The sequence below is a fragment of the Balaenoptera acutorostrata genome, chromosome 11 (genome assembly GCF_949987535.1).
Source record: "Balaenoptera acutorostrata chromosome 11, mBalAcu1.1, whole genome shotgun sequence".
Lineage (NCBI taxonomy): Eukaryota > Metazoa > Chordata > Mammalia > Artiodactyla > Balaenopteridae > Balaenoptera > Balaenoptera acutorostrata.
This window is the reverse complement of record NC_080074.1, coordinates 50,454,811-50,470,296: the sequence shown is the minus strand read 5'-3', so window position 1 is coordinate 50,470,296 and position 15,486 is coordinate 50,454,811. Positions and strand designations below refer to the sequence as shown.

Sequence of the window (15,486 nt, the reverse complement as noted above, 5' to 3'; positions counted from 1 at the left end):
CCCATCTGCGGGGTGAGATCCACGCTTGGCCGTGTAGTGGTTCTGTGACCTGGGACAAGTCACTTTCACTTTGGGGGGCGGGGTGACAGTCACCACGACCGTCAACAAGCTAGTAATTGCTGTTGACGGGGCTCTTGAGAGGCTAGAAGGGAACTGAAGGGAAAGGTTCTGTGAGCTGTTGAGAAACCTTTGTCAGTGGAAGGTGTTATTATTGTTTGCCTTTGTCAGCAAAACCTCAGGAGAACCTCCACCAGGGGCTGGAGATGAGGAGGGAAGGAAGTGAAAGGAAAATCAAGCATTTTTGTTGCTATTTAAAAGCCACCCTAAGAACAAGACTTGCAGGGTAGAAAGTTGAAACTAAATGAGGCTTTCAGTTTTCTGTGGGTTTTAGTGATTCAGATTAGCCCGAGGTCTCCCCTTTTGTCTCTCCTGTGTAGCGGCGGTTACACCTGGGGTTGGCAGGAGATACAATGCCACTGTGCACACAGAACCCGCCTGCGCATCAGCCAGGTCTCCCCGCAAATCACAGTGCCTCAGCCGCTTCCAGTTTTTCTTTTTTAATATTCCTGGCAGGTTAAAACGTGAAAGGCCAAAACAGAATTACAAACATTGCGGTTCATTTTTAAATGTTTATGTTTAAAAAATTAGTAATTTTAACACGTGCCCTTAAATAAGCATGGTATAGTGATCTTGCTTTTCCAAAGATTACACTGTTTATAAGCAACACTTCTGTAGGGTGGGCTGTAGAGAGTGGGGTGCAAGTTTAAGGTGGTGTGATGGACGATTCCTTCCAGTCAAAAGAATGAATGTTACTGCCATGTGTATGCTTATTTGGGAGTGATGTCAAAAGTCTGTATTTGAGACTTTCTAAACTGGGAGGCTGGGCTAAAAGGCTCACCTGCCCTCCCTCCCCTAGCTGCTCAGCCCCCAAGCCCACCCTGAGACCCAACTATTAGTAAGTAATGATGACTGTGTGGAGAAGTGGGAGGAGAAAAATAGGGATGTTGGAGAGGTCCTTTATGGATGCCTTCCACAAATGCTTTTCAAGTGACTACTATGACCAGAGCTAACAACACAGTGCTGTGATCAAGCTCATATTCAGGGTGTGAGTCTTGGCAGTTTCAGAGGTTCAGTGTGTTACTGAACCTCTCTAAGGCTCGGTTTTCTCATCAGTTACCTCATTTGCGAGGCACCTCGCCTGTTGTTGTAAGGATTAAATGACTTATACACATAAAGTTATCAGAACAAGTGAACAAGCAATACAAAAGCTCTTGCCCTCAGGGAGCTTAAATTCCAGCTCCTTACTGCATTTTGCTTTGCATTCTCTCCTCTGCAAGCTGGTTGATCTGAAACACCTGCCTTGCAATATCTAAAGGTATTTGGTAAAACACAGGTAAATGTTACTCCACTGATGAGGGGGGTTAAAATAAGAATAAGAAATAAGAAACAGTGTTAGGCACTGTCTAGGGGCTGCTGATATTGTAGTGAACAAAGCAGATGTGGTCCCACACTCATGGGTAGGAAAGATAATAGACACATAAATTGCTGTGCATAACGTAAACTTTTTGTTGAAGTAGAAAACGCATACAGAAGGTGCACAAATGATAAGTGTACAGCTCATTTTTCACAAAATGAGCACACACATTTATAATTCATGCCCAGACCAAGAATCTTCTTAGCACCTCCAGATACCTCCATGTGCCCCCTTCCACTCACAATCCCCCCACCCCAGGGTTAATATTCTGACTTCTAAAACCACAGATTACTTTTGCCTGTTTTTAAACTTTATGAAAACATAAGCATAACGTGTACTCTTTTGCGACTGGCTTTTTCTACTCAATATTAGGTTTGTGAGTTTCATCCTTTTTTGTGAGTTATAGTTTACTTATTCTCATTCTTGCCTATTATTCTACTGAATGAATGAATATGCCATGGTTTTTGTATCCACTCTACTGTTGGTGACATTTGGGGTGTTTCCTGTTTGGGAATACTACAATAATACTGCAGTTGACATTCTTGTACATGCCATTTGTTGAATACATGCATGCATTTCTGTTGGGAGTGGAATTGTTGAGTATAAGCTATGGGTATATTCAGTTTTAATTGATACTAGTAAACAGTTTTCCAAAGTAGTCACAGTTTGCACTCTGGTCAGCAGGGTATGAAAGTTCTGGTTTCTCTAAATTGTCTGTCTTTTTCATTTTAGTCATTTTGGAGGGTATGTTGTGGTATCTGCATTATGATCTTAATCTGCATTTCCCCAATGACTAATGAAATCGAATGCCTTTTCATATGTTTATTTTCTGTTTGGATATCTTCTCTTGTGAATTATCTTTTCTGACATTTGTCCATTTTCCTATTGAGTTCTCTTCCTTTTTCTTATTGATTTGAAGGACTGCTTTATGTATTCCAGAGAAGAGTCCTTTGTCAGACATAAGTATTGAAACTCTCTTCCTCCAATTTGTGGCTTATCTTTTGACTCTCTTGATGGTTTTGAAGAACTGAAGTTCTTAATTTTAATGTAGTCCAATTGATCAATATTTTTCCCCTTATGGTTAGTGCTTTCTGTGTCTTAAGAAATCTTTGCCTGAGGCAGTTCTTGTGGCAGCAGTTAGTGCAAGGCTGGGAAATTTTTATGTGCTGTGTTGCCTGGACTAGCAAACAATACAGTCAGGATAGCAAAGGAGACCCCAAGAAACCAAAAGGTGAGATGTCTGCTCATGCCATCTTTGTGGAGAAAAATCCAGAGATCCGGTGAACTTTGCATTTTCCAAGTGCTCTGAGGTGTGATACAATGTGTGGGAAAGAGAAATACATATTTGGTGAAACGGGAAAGTGCACTTTGATCAAGAAATGAAGGATTGGAGATGAGTTAAGGGAGGCAAGAAAAAAAGATCACAATATCCAAATACCCTCATAACCCATCTGGCTTCTTCCTCTTCTACTTAGACCTCTGCCCAAGAGCAAATCCACAAATCCAGACATTTCCACGGCAGATGTGGCCAAAAAGCTGGTGACATGGTATGGTATGCAAAATTAATAAAATGCCCCCAGATGAAAGATATTTCACCCTAATTCCTGGAACCTATAAAAGGGATGACACATCACTCACTCAGGTGATTGTGTTCTATGGCAGAGTTGGCCTTAAAATAGGTTATCTGGGTGGGTGTGATTTAATCAACAAAACCTTTCTAAGCAGAGAGCCTTCTCCAGTTGATGGAAGAGTAAGTCAGAGAGATATGAAGAATGAAGGGGATATGACTTGAAGATGCAGGAAGCCATGTGAAAGGAATTCAGGCCACCTTAAAGAACTGAGAGAGAACCCTGGCCAACAGCCATCAAGAAAACAGGGTCCTCAGTCCTGCAACCACAAGGAACTGAATTCTGCCAACAACCTGAATGAGCCCAGAAGTGATGTCCACTTAGAGCTTGCAGATGAGGACTCAGCTTGGCTGATAACTTGATTTCAGCCTTGTGATTCGCTGAGCAGAGAACCCAGTCACACCACGTTGGACTTCTGAGCTACAGGACTATGAGCTAATAAATGGACGCTGATTTAAGCTAAGATCGTAGTAAATTGTTACACAGTGATAGAAAAATAAAACGTGGAATAATCTGAGTGATAGTGAAAAATCACTTTATAAAAAGGCAACAGAGTTGAAAGAGATGAATGACAAGGATGTCGCCAACTATGATCAAAAGAAAAGTCATAGGATAAAGGGTCCATTTAACATTTTCTGGAAAAAGAAGATGGAGGAGGAAGATGAGGAGTATGAGATGGGGATGAAGAGGATCAGGAGGAGAATAATTAATACAGCTGACTGTATTAATTATGTGACTACATGTAGGACAAATGCATTAATTAACCCACCTTCCATTTGAGAAGGTATCCGTTGCTCCGAGTTTAATCGCACAACTGGAACATGATCACCCTGTGGTTTTTGAAGCACTCTAGAAATTGCACGTGGTTTCCAAGAAGTGTTTATGGGTGTCAGAAGCACCTAGAAATGCTATCAAAGCTCATATTTCTAAATAATTTTGAAATAAAAAGACACTCTTGTTGTCTTTACTCCATCAACTTAGAGATTCATATGAGAGGGCAATTAAAATGTTTCTCGAATTTAAAATTATTTGTAATTTATTTGTAACAGTGTTATCCATTAGAAATCCTGAGTTATCAACGGTACATACCTATAGTTTGTAAAAAGAACAAAACAAACTGGGCAACCCTTGTGGCCATTACAATACCCCACAGTATTGTAATGCTGTGGGGGGGTGGCACCTTTTTTTTTTTTTTTTTTTTTGGCCACTCTGGGTGGCTTGCAGGATCTTAGTTCCCGACCAGGGATCGAACTGGGCCGCCTGCAGTGGAAGCCCGGAGTCCTAACCACTGGACTGCCAGGGAATTCAGGCAGCACATTTCATAGCGAGTTCAGGGATGAGGCCCAATCTGTTGGCCCCGCTTCAGGTTGTCCTGTTTTCCTGTACACTGTAGTGACGTAACATTCTGCTGACATTCTTATCCATGGAAAAGGGACATCGGTTGGCATGAGAAGTGTTATGATTATTTTCAGTTAAATCTGGTGGTTTGAGAACAAACTGAAAAACTCTTCATTGTCAGAAACTCCTCATTGTCAGTGGATAGCCACTGCTTCAAGGAAAGTGCCTTCTGACTTTAATCACACAATTTGCAGCATTCTGTGTTTTTCTTTCTCGTTTCATTTTGTATGTTTAGAAAGCTAAGACTTCCGTTTCATGTAAATGTGTTTATTGAAGCGAAGCATACTAGAGAAGAGTGTATGTCTAGCCAGTGTGGAGCTTCATGAGTTTTCACAAAGTGAACACAAGCACCCAGGATGAGAAGCCATGCCCCCTTCCAGTTACAGCTGCCCCTTTACCCCCACAGGTAACCTCCATCCTTACTCCTAATACAAAGGTTTGATTTCTTTCAGAATGCTGCAATGTTCTGAGAAGCAAAATAGAGCATCATATTTTTTAATTGGGGAAAAAAAAAGGAAATTTTACCTCAAGGTCATGAAGATCTTTTCCCGTTTCAGAAGTTTTACTGTTTTCACTTTCGCATTGAGGTCATGATCCATCTCAATTTAATTTTTGGTTTGGTGTGAGGCCAGATAATGGTCCAACCTTGGCCTGAGAGCCTGGTGTCTTCACCTGGCCCCTCCTCTTGGCAGGTCCCAAACTCCAATTTTCCTCTTGCGAGGCTGCTGAAAACTGAGATGATTTTCAGAGGCTTTCTGCTTCTGCTTTTTAGTCTCCAGTCCTCATATACCCCCAGTTCAGGAAATGTCCTGAAGGGGAATCCAGCTGTGTGCTGGAGGCCCCCCCATGTCTCGACTACAGATTCTCTGGTTTCTCTGTCCCCAGATTCTCAGCTCCTGCCAGGACCCCAGATGGGTGAACATCCTGGGGGGTGGCGAGCAGCTGTTGGAGTCATCTCACCTCTCTGATTCTACTCACTCCCGTCCCAGCCCCTCAGCTGCTCTCCACTGCCTTCAGACAGATGATTTCTGCATCGTGGGACCTTTCTTGTTTTGCTGGACAGAAGTACTGGTCTGCTGCAAGTTACTTGATATCACTTGCAATAACAGATACATTTTTTTATTGTAATTGTGATAAAGTTGTGAAAGAAAAAAACCACACAGTGTGCTATTATAAGAGGGAATATTAGGAAGCTCTGGTTCAAGAAGTCCACTGTTGTCTGTAGAAGCCACTGTAATTTATCATTAGTGGCCCTGAGCCTTGAGCACATGGACAGGGCATTAGGGAGAAAGAAACAACAGCTAAACATCTCATCCTAACTTCCCCATCAGTCCTTTTGTGAAACAAGTGATTTCCCCTCTCTAGGTTCCAATTTCCCTGATCCTGGCATCTCTCCTTCACCTTAAGTACAGGATCCTATCTTTTAGATGCTTTAAACTCTTGGAACAAAAGGCAGCCTCTTAAGAAGAGGTGCCATGGGGCTTCCCTGGTGGCGCAGTGGTTGAGAGTCTGCCTGCCAATGCAGGGGACACGGGTTCGAGCCCTGGTCTGGGAAGATCCCACATGCCGCGGAGCGACTGGGACCGTGAGCCACAACTACTGAGCCTGCGCGTCTGGAGCCCGTGCTCCGCAACAAGAGAGGCCGCGACAGTGAGAGGCCCGCGCACCGTGATGAGGAGTGGCCCCCACTCGCCGCAACTGGAGAAAGCCCTAGCACAGAAACGAAGACCCAACACAGCCATAAATAAATAAATAAATAAATAATAAAATAAAATAAAAAAAAAAAGAAGAGGTGCCATGGAAATTTCCTTAACCTATTTAAAATGGTGCATGTACGCTGGAAAATCAAGATCGTAGTTTTGTTTGTTTGTTTGTTTTGTTTTGTTTTAAAGGTGGGGAGGAAGCAGAAGAAATTCTCATAAGGCCACTTACTATGAAAAGCTGCTGAGAGACAGTCCCTAGAGAAAGGATGTCTGAGGTGTAGTCCCTTTACCTTCACACACTTTCTCCTATGGCTGCTCCTGGGTCTGCCTCAGCAGCTTGGGAATGAACACAGCTTTATAGAAGAAGTCATCTGCAGAAAATGAAATTAAACGCCTTCAGTTAATACTACCATAGGATTAAGGCTGAGCTTATCTTGATAATATTTAGCATCCTGGGATGGAATGGAGTTCAGGGTACTTTCTTCTCTCACGTGCTTGAATTTGCAACTGACAATACCTAGTGATCAAGGAAGGAGTTGCGCAAAATAGAGCCAAGGTGTGGATGAGGTCGGAGGCAGGCTGGATAGTCAGCCCTGGGAGTGGGATGGTCCTTCAATAAGGGGAAGTGTGGGCTTGCGTGCTACCTGACAGCTGGCCTCCAGATGATGAAACTCTGTAACAGTGTAGGACAGGCGGGGACCTTAGCCAATCTGAGCGATCACCCCTTTGGGAGAAAAAAAATGCATGAATAATTAATTGAAATTCCCTTCTAAAGTAGGATCAGAAGAAAATGAATGTTGTCTAGATGCGAGCCAGCCCCAGAGATAACCTCAGCTAATAGAGGATATGATGGCTCAGAAGACAAATAAAATAAAGTGTAGGAGAACTACAAGAAAAACAAATGAAGGGAAATAGGGAGGGAAAAAACACAGGGTGAGCTGAGAGGAAGTGGCTACTTGGGGACAAGCCAGGGAAAAATGCTAAAAAAAAAAAAAAAAAGAGCTCATTACTGTGTTGGGGGATGTTGACAGTCAGGAAGACTATGCATGTGTGGGCACGGGGGGGATATGGGAAATCTCTGTACCTTCCTCTCAATTTTGTTGTGAACCTAAAACTGCTCCCACTGCCCCCCTGCAGAAATAAAGTCTGAAAACAGAGAGCTTAGAAAAAGCCAGTCAAACACATAGCATTGCATGATTGCTGGGGTCAGGGGAGGAGTGTTAAATCATTCATTAGAAAAGCATCTTATTCAAGGGCTTGGACCTTGACCTTTCCTCTGTTTAATGCTAGGGAATATCCCTCTTGGGATTTTGGCCCCTGGTGGGGGGTAGGGGGAACCAGGAAGAACCACTCACAACAGAGAAGGACCCCAAACAGGAGTGGACAAAATACCTCAGGAAGCCTCTCAAGAAGGTCCCTGTTTTTCTTTCTCCATCCTTTAAGTTCTCATCCCTGTACTTTTACATCCTCTTCATTTGTTGCTGTGCTTTCCCATTCTTTTATGAAACTTCCTTATTTGGTCGCTTCTGATATTTCATACTCCTCACCTAATTGCAGTAAGGAACAAGAAATGGGATAATAGCAATAAAACAAAGGTGGATGATAATATATTATATATTATGTCTTATTACATATGATTTATTACATAATATGTGTCATAATATCTTAATGTATATTAATATTGGCTTCACAGTGGAGACTAAGCATATGCCATTCTTGAAAATCTTCTCTCTTTTATTGTAAGATATGAATAGTCTCTGGGTTTGATTTTTATCTTGGCACTTGAAGGTTCACAATATTTTTCAAGACGTTCTGACTCTTGCTGGATCTCAGAACACCCATTCCCAAACCTGTACAATTTCCATTTTACCATTATTTTGAAATATGTATTTCCTGTATGATAGCACAATGAAACTTGTGCTATAATACACTCAAGCAAGTTGTGAGAGTAAACATAATGATACTTTGTACTTTTAAAGTGTCTTGCACTCCTAGAGCCAGAATTTCCCAAGCATCCCTGCAAACCAGGCAAGAAAACTGAAATATAGAGAGGTTAAGAGCTTGAGCCAGTGCCTTCCAGCAAGTCAGAAATAAAGCTGGAATCTGAGGGAAAAGCCTTATACTCAACATTGGACTTCCTGCAGCGGGAAACATGAAACAAGAAGGAAACATTATAAATTAGGGTTGTGGAAATATTTTAATCACATTTATATATTCACCAATTAAAAGCTAATATTTCATAAGTAATGTCATTTAAAAGTAGTACTAATAAAGAACATTGTGGGTTTTGTTTTAATAATTTGTTTCTAGATCTCTCATAATTAAAATTTGTCCAAAAACCACATAAATTGTCATGGTTTTAGCGCAAGAATGGAGAGAATTAAATGAGCTTAAGAGTGACTATTAACTTTGTTTTCTTCAAGTGTAGATTTATGCTGGCATGTCTCCTTCTGGCTCTCATCTACCTTTTTGGAAGAGACGAGAGATCAGTTAGAATGATATCTATAATTTGAGAGTCCTTTAGGCTGCTATTAAAGGTAAATATTCATGCATTACATTAAAAAAGACTGTGCAACAGTCAAACGTAGGACATTTGCCTCATATTCCTAGATCTTATAAAAGGCGAACCTGAGAGGGAGCTTGTTCAGCTGACCAGCACTTTACTTGTCCAGTCCAGAAAATGATGGAGGGCTGAGGTCTGATGCTATTGTTAGAGAGTGGGGAGGAGGGGTCAGGAATAGGGAATTTGGTCTGGTGTTGGCTATCAAGTTGGGTCAGACCCACAGGTGTGGAAACACCTGATCCACGCAGTCTGTCAGTGCCACCTGTCACCCAGCTGTCGCTAGTGAGTGGCTGGGTTGCACACATGAAGTTCTGAGCCTCTTTGTAACCCACAAGACTGTGTTGATCTCGTGGAAAGAAAATTGGATTTGTAGTCAGGCGACGTGCATCTAGGTCCTGTGCGGGCTGAGTGGCCTTGAAGGAGTCGCTTGACCACTTTGGACGACCCCAATTTGCTTTCTATACAAGAGGTATAACGTTAATATCTCACAGAATTCTTGCTGCAATTTGGTGAGATACTGCATCTGGGGGAATTGCTTTGGGAACTACGAAGATGACAGAAATATTAGTTACTGTTACACCAGTAAACGCTTCTCTGTGTCACTCAGTAAGCCGTCCACTGACGCCTTCTGGTCCTAACTCTCTTTTCTTCTAGTACGTAACTCCTGAGAAAGCTCTTTAACAGGCTACAAAATGTACATCCTGTCTTCAGGATGTACCCTGCGCTTAATTTAACACTCGGCGGTTATCCTGAAGTTTTTAATGATTTTCAAACAAGCGGCTTGCATTTTTATTTGTACTAAGCCTTACAAATAGTGTGCAACCTGTCATGTTTTTCTAACTTATAAATAAATGCCCGACTTTAAAATTCCTTGGAGTTTACTTCATTCTTAATCATCTGCTTTGAGTATCTCTATGGAGCAAGTAGTTATAAACTAACATTTTTTATGTAAATAGTCTATATTTGATATATAGTTTGTGTGCGTGTGTGTTTTCTAGATAAAGCAGAATACAAAATTGTGACCCAATGATTGTTTCTCTCTAGAGTGTACAGATTCTGAATTTCCAGAGGAAATATGTTGTATATTCCTGCCCTGATGCCTGGCATATTAAGGTACTGAATAGAAGGTGGTGGAAGGTGTGTACCTTGTGTGCATGGTATCAGTCTGTTCTGAGAGACGTTCTCTTTGGATGACAAAAGCATCCTTAGGGGGTGATTTATGACTTTATTTTCTTTATTGTGTCTTATAATGACTAAGGGTGTTTGACTTTCAAAATACTAGTTGTTGCAGCTTTCTTCAAGTTCTTTTAAAGTATCCCATTAAAACCCTGACTCTCTAGGGAAAAAACTGCAAATGTATTTTATGTTTTGTTCCCAATTATAATACTGGGATATTACAAACCAGATATTCTTGTTAAGGAATATCTGTTAGGTTGACTTTGTTGGGTTATGTCATCTGGTAATAAAATGACAGTCAAATAATTTTAAAGTACATATAATTTGTTTTCAATTATAAGTCAAGGTGGTTTACCTCAGATGGGGTGGTGGGCACTTCTGCTGGCAGAGAGAGGTAGTAGCAAACAGGAAAGAGAGTTTGTATTATATCTTGCTGCATAAAATTTTGCTCTGAAACATGTCAGTCAGACAGACATTTATTTTTCCACAGTTTCTGAAAATCAGGAAACTGGGAGCAACTTAACAAAGTTGTTCTGGCTCAGGGTGTCCCTTGAAGCTGCAGGCAAGATGTTGGCTGGGGCTGGAGGATTTTCTTCCAAGAAGGCTCCCTCTCAGGGCAGTTGGCTGGAGGCCTCAGTTCTTCTCCATGTGAGCCTCTCCGCTGGGCTGCTTGGTGTCCTTAAGACATGGCCGCTGGCTTCCACTCAAGCGAGTGATCCAGAGAAAGCAAGACAGAGGCTACAGTGACATTTATAATCCAGCCTCTAGGGCAATATCCTGTCCCTCCTCCTCTATTCTATTGGTTACACAAACTGTCTTACCTCATTCTGGCTGCTATAACAAAATACCACAGATCGAGTGGCTTGTAAACAACAGAAATTTATTTCTCACACTTCTGGAGGCTGGAAGTCCAAGATCAAGGTGTGAGCATGGTCACCACATGGTTTTGGTGAAGGTTCTCTTCTGGATTCATAGCCAGCACCTTCTTACCATCCTCACATGGTGGAAGAGAGAAGGAATCTCTGCGGGGTCTCTTTTATAAGAATGCTAATCCCATTCATGAGGTCTCCATCCTCCTAACCTAAGCACCTCCCAAAGGCCCCACCTCCTAATGCTGCCACATTGGCATTAAGACTTCAACATATGAGTTTTGCAGGGACACAAACATTCAGACCGTAGCACAGACCAACCCTGATATAGCGTGGGAGGGCACTATAGAAGAGTGTGAATATCAGGATGTGGGAATCATTGGGGGATATCTTGGAGGCTGATGACCACAGAGTTGGTGGGTGAGCATTAACTTTTTCCCTGAGTTCCACCCGAATTCTGCTGCAAAAAAAGGGGGCAATTCCCAAAGTCTGGTTTCTCAGAAGCCATGCGTAGCAGTCTGAAGTCATGGGAAATCAGAGTCAGGCTAATTTTCCAGTCCAGTTAATATGTTTTTATTAGATACGGAATCAGCGGGTCGCATCGTGTAACCTTGGAAGAACAAGCACCTATGAGTGGCCATTCGAAGTGGCCCCACTTAACACAGCACTGAGGATGCAGTAAGTGCCACCAGGTTGGGGGCACGGGGTGTCTTAGAGAAAGATAAGCAGAAAACAACATGGTGTGAATCATCAAGCAATTCAGACTAAATACTACAAGATTTAGGGCTCTCTGCTGGTTTGCAACAATGCAAAGCTTCCTGAGGTTAGATGGTTGTTGCGAATTGAATAAAGAGATAACATGGAGAGATGAAAGGGACTTAGGAAAGGCGGGGAGCCCTAAGCAGTGGCAGGAGGGGCAACAGGCTGATTGAGAAGCCTCAGAGGCTTGAAGGAGGCTGGATTCCACCCTCAGGGGAAGGCACAGAGGGTCCCACTGTCCCTTGACATCAGGAAGATGGAAGGAAGCAGAATTGTCAGTAGAGGGGAGGCCAAAGCCATGGATGTTTATCACACATCTACCATATGCAATGCACTTTCCATGTGATTTGATGTAACCTCCAAATGACTAGGGGAGGTGAGTGTAGAAGTCACCTCTTTACAGAAGTGGTGTCGAACCCAGGGTTGTTTGCAACCAAAGCACATGCTATTTTCACAAGACACCCACCATCCCTGTCGGGATGGATCAGCTGGAACCTGTGGAAAACGGGCAGGTCTGGTGACTCCACGTGGGATGACCGAATGAGGACACTGTGTAATCGGACACTGTGTAATCGGCATACGGATGTTCCTTCCTTCTGCCCACAATCCTAGAAGGCAGACTTTGACCTTTCTAGAGATCTCACAAAGGTACAGCTGTCCACAATCTCCGCCCTGCCTCCCTTTTGTCCAGACACACCCAGTATGGACCAGACCCAGGTGTGCCCTGCAGAGGAAGTGGGAAGAGGGTTTACTTCACACCCATTTCAAAATGGAGGCGTTTGCTTTAAATCGTCTAAGTTTTAAAGACAATTTCTCACCTGGAGATGAGTGGATATTTAAGGAAGAGGTAACAATTATGTGGGCACAGAAGGTGAAAGGAAGGATCAAATCACAGTGTGGAAAATAAAACAGAAGAGGCATTTGGTGCTCTTGCTGGTGTAGAAGTCAGGAGAGCCAGGTTGGAATTCCAGCTCCATGTCTAAGAAGATGTGTGACTTAGAGTAATGTAAGTAATGTAAGCTCCAGGTCTCACCTGTGAAACTTAGATGGTGATGCCTACCTCACTAGAATATTGTTTCAAAGGAGGTAAATTTAAATACTCCTACGGATAGCATATAGTAAAGGCTATATAAGTTGTGGTTATTTTCATTAAAGTGAATTATTTTTTTGCACTGTCAGATTTACCATTCCAACTATAGTCAGCTTTGGCTAAAAATAAAACTTATCTGCTTAGGTAAATACCTATTAATGGTGGGGCTTTAGAGTAGGCAGGTGCTCTGAATATTCCCCAGAACCAAGAGTGCTTAAAAACACTATTACCAGCTGTATAGCACAGGGAGCTCAGCTCAGTGCTCTGTGATGACCTAGATGGGTGGCATGGCGGGGGAGGGAGGTCCAAAAGGGAGGGGATATACGTATACGCAGAGCTGATTCACTTTGTTATACAGCAGAAAACTAACACGACAGTGTAAAGCAATTATACTCCAATAAAAAAAGATGCTATTATCTTCTGCTCAGAGTGATGGCAAGATAGAGTAAAACGGGGGCAATGGTGGTGTGTGTGGTGAGGGAGGGTTGGTGTGGACATGGGCCAATGGAAGCGATCTTCTGACTGAATGTACTGATGGATTTGAAGGTGGTGTGCAAAGAACATGTGCCGTGCACATCATCATCAGGGATCCACCTCAAGTTACCAGTGTGTTAGTGGCAGAGGGAGAATGGAACACGGGGTTCCTAAAACCCAGCCAGATGCTTCCTCCGGCACCATGCCATCTTGGGAACGTGGAGGCTACACCTCTCTTCTGATATTTCATGGTTATTTAGAGTTTAGCTGTAGTACAGTCTGCATGTGTCAGTGCCTGATGGGAGAAAGTGAATTAATTAAAGTCTCCTCATGCTGTTATTTATCAGCTTGTCTACAGTTTTCATTGTAAGGCCAAGTTATCCCAGAGATATCAAGACTTTCCTTGGTGGAGTAGCAAGCATGGGGGAAGGAGAGACTCAATCCTTAGAAAAGTTCAAGGGGCTAGATCTTTGAGGAAAAGGCACAGCTCAGCCTGAAAGCTTTGAAACTTGCTTCTGAAGAAGGTCAGGGAGTGTGTGTGTGTGGGAGGTGTTCAGTCAACCAGAAGGAATTCTGAACAGCTTGGCTTTTGCTGTGTATATGGAATGGAACTGGCTTTTTTTCTTTTCTTCTTTTCAGTAGATTGTAAAGATGGTTACAAAAAAAATTACAAGCTTCCTGAGGGAAGGAATGTCCCTCATGGGACATTAGTCTGGAAACTACTTTGTAACTATGTTTCTGTGTATTTTAGATATTTTGGCTTAAATTAAAGGTAGCAAAAACATATAGTCTATGCTATGATGTAGGTTTTGTTTTTATCAACAAAAATTTGCATACTACATTACCGAAGGTGGGTTCAGATATTAAGAATAAATGGCATAAAGAAATATTTCCAGAGATGATTAAGGTGAGGTACCTGAATCAGTCACTATTTGCAATTACTATTGTAGTGTGTGATTTTGTAGACAGGTAAAGATAATTTCCTGCAAAATTCTCCTAATCTAGAACTATTCCTTATACTACTCATTTTGCAGACATTTGAGAGGAAAACATAGCAAGAGAAAGCCCAGTGCTGACCTGGTGTAGAAGTATGCATTTAGTTCTCTAGTCTGCATCATTTATATGTTATACTCTCTGGGATTATAAACTGCTTAAACAAAAGAATAGGAATGAATGGTAGGGAATCAACCCCTTTGTTTACTCATTGTAAGCAAACCATCAGATAGTCAAATCACAAAAATCTTTGTCTTGCTAGCAGTTTCACTTATCTGAGTACGTAAATCATCCTCTCACCTCTTCACCTTATGTCACAAGAGAAATAGGAATTGAATGGTATCCAAATATCTTGGATGCATTTGCTTGCTTCACTGTACCTTACACTCAGAGTAAAGATAAGGTCTGAGAGTTCTTTTTCAATTTTTAAACCCAAAGCTGATTATAAGTGCAAAACACTTCCAAAATATATACTAAGAAAATGAATGTATGTTTCATTTAGATTAAACAGTAGATCCCAGGAGAATTTTAGAAACACTTTGGAAGCTGGGGAAGTGGAGAAAAGAATGTATATTTATTCATAGGACTTATGGTGCTTACCTACAAGAAATTTCAAATATTTCCCTTCCAAACAAGAACATATGCCTAATACATTCCATCATGATTTATAGGTGTGAGTTCAGGAGGTAAAGTCATGTGGGGTAAGAAGAAGGTATTGAACAATAGTCAAATCAGTTGAGAGTTGCTTAAGTCATTGACCTTTGTGAATTCTAGTTCTGGTGGCAAAGATCGGTGCTTTAAAATATTTAATTATTTAACACTTTGCACTTTCTATGTACAGGACTACTCTAAATACTTTGTAAGTAATTAATAGAACACTATGAGGTAGGTGCTGTAATTATCTTTACAGAGGAGGTTTTGGAGGTTCAGGGAGGTTAATTAAATTTCCCAAGAACACACAGCTTGTAAGAGGCAAAGCTGGGATTGGAACTCAGTCTGGATCTGGAGTCTGTGTTCTCTGCTGCTCCATTTACCGAAGAGCGAATTAATAAGCATTTGATAGTTGCATTCTATGTGTCAGTCTTTCAAACAGGTCAAGGTGGCTACCGAATTCCTAAGAATATATACATACAGTTTCTCTAAAAGCGCAAGCCATATAATGCTGCAGTATGAGAAGCAAGGGAGAATACACTCTTGCTGTATTTTCTGTTTTCCCTAGACAGTTTTGTTCTCTAGGTATGCCCAGGATAGTTAAAGGGCCTAAAAACCGTTTAATATAAGGAGATGATGAAGAATCTAGCGACATGTAACCTGGAGAAGAGAACTCTTGTTGGGAAAACGACCAGAGCAATTCTAGGC

General features: G+C 41.8%; 1 pseudogene; it reads left to right on the top strand.

Annotated features, from left to right (window-relative positions):
* The first annotated feature begins 2,551 nt into the window (after positions 1-2,551).
* LOC114235604 (high mobility group protein B3-like) lies at positions 2,552-3,812 on the top strand (annotated as a pseudogene).
* The last annotated feature ends 11,674 nt before the right edge of the window (positions 3,813-15,486 follow it).